Here is a 1,611-nt window from a genome sequence, read left to right on the forward strand (position 1 = left end):
CTATCTATATATCTGTCTGTCTATCTATATATCTGTCTGTCTATCTATATATCTGTCTATCTATCTATCTATCAATCATCTATCTATCTATCTATCTATCTATCCATCCATCCAGTTTTAATAGTTAAAAGGGTTCAAATTGAGGACAATTATGATACAAGAGTAATTTGTAAATAGCACATATTTATCAAGACTCTGCAGCAGGTAGATAGGAGGCTTTATGTTATTTGTCACAATTGAAATTCGTTGTGTCAGTACATAAAATGAAACCATTGTACATCGGTCGCTCTGATAAAAGCATCTACCAAACGTTTAAATGTGACTTGCGGTCACTGCATTACAGTTTCTCAATTGCTTTGGCACATTTTTCGAAACAGTCTCAACATTCTCTAAACTGAGTGCAAACTTCAGAACTTTATTGCATGTCTGCAAAATGTAGTTACTCACCCAAAACATTTAATTCATACTTCAAAACCTAGTTATCGTGTCAATAATTTGGCCAAGGCCATCAAAATAAAGTATTTTTGTCATCGTGTGAGCCACACTGGTCAAAATGTTTAGTTGTTTTTTTTTCACCATGACAGTCAACCATGGAAATGAAGGTTTTATAAAAAAAAAATCTGATATTTGTTGAGAAGAGTCAATAGTACATAGAGGGGAAAAAAATAAATAAGTATTTGTATTGTAACATTTGTATTTATACAGTACATTTATTTTTGTACGAATGTATTACATGTGAAATTAAATCTTGCTTGTCCAATTACTGCACATTTCATATGTTACCACAAATACCAAATAACAGCCATGAAAAAAAAAAATTCTTGGTGGACATCCTGTCGCTCTTGTCGCTCAGGCCAGAGATTTTCATCAACATCACATCTGATGTTTTCCATTGCCATGCACCGGGGGAAAAAAAATCTCCTTGAATGCCGCTCCCATCCCCTGCAATGATCAGCTGTGATGTCCTCACATGCAGCATTCATGGCATCCAACACAGACATCTGATCTTTTGGTCTATGATCATATACTTTCCACCTTCATGCTGAAAAAAACTATTCTCTATTGGATTTAGGAATGGGGAGTATGGTGGAAGGAACTCCACTGTTATCCTTTCATGTGCAGCAAACCAGTCCCTAACAATGTTGGTTCGGTGGAAGCTGACATTATCCCAGACAACATAATTAGGTAAATGTGGTCTAACTAAACCTCTTTCTTGTTCTGGAATCAGGTCTCTGCAAAGTGGGTTTAGGAAGGGCAGTATAAGTTGGGTATTATAGGGCCCAATGTGTGGAATGTGTGCTCACACCATTCTCTGAAATGGCAGTACACATTGTAATATTGGCCCCACGTTGGCCTGGTGTGTCAGTTGTGGCTCAGTGTCCAATGAGATTGCGACCACGTCTCCGGCCTTTGGACAGATTGAACCCGGCGTCGTCCACAAAAACAAGAATGTGGGTTGTTTCATGTCCTTCTAACTCCATGATTCTCTACGCAGAAACAAAATAAAGTTAATTTTTATTCTAGAGTTCAGTAAATGTTTTCTCTTCTTATGGGTTTCTAAAACTTCAAGTAATACAGGCATCTTAGAAGTACAGTAAAACTCACTAAGTG

The sequence above is a fragment of the Sinocyclocheilus grahami genome, unplaced genomic scaffold (assembly GCF_001515645.1).
Source record: "Sinocyclocheilus grahami isolate Dianchi unplaced genomic scaffold, SAMN03320097.WGS_v1.1 scaffold84.1, whole genome shotgun sequence".
In the NCBI taxonomy this organism is placed as follows: domain Eukaryota; kingdom Metazoa; phylum Chordata; class Actinopteri; order Cypriniformes; family Cyprinidae; genus Sinocyclocheilus; species Sinocyclocheilus grahami.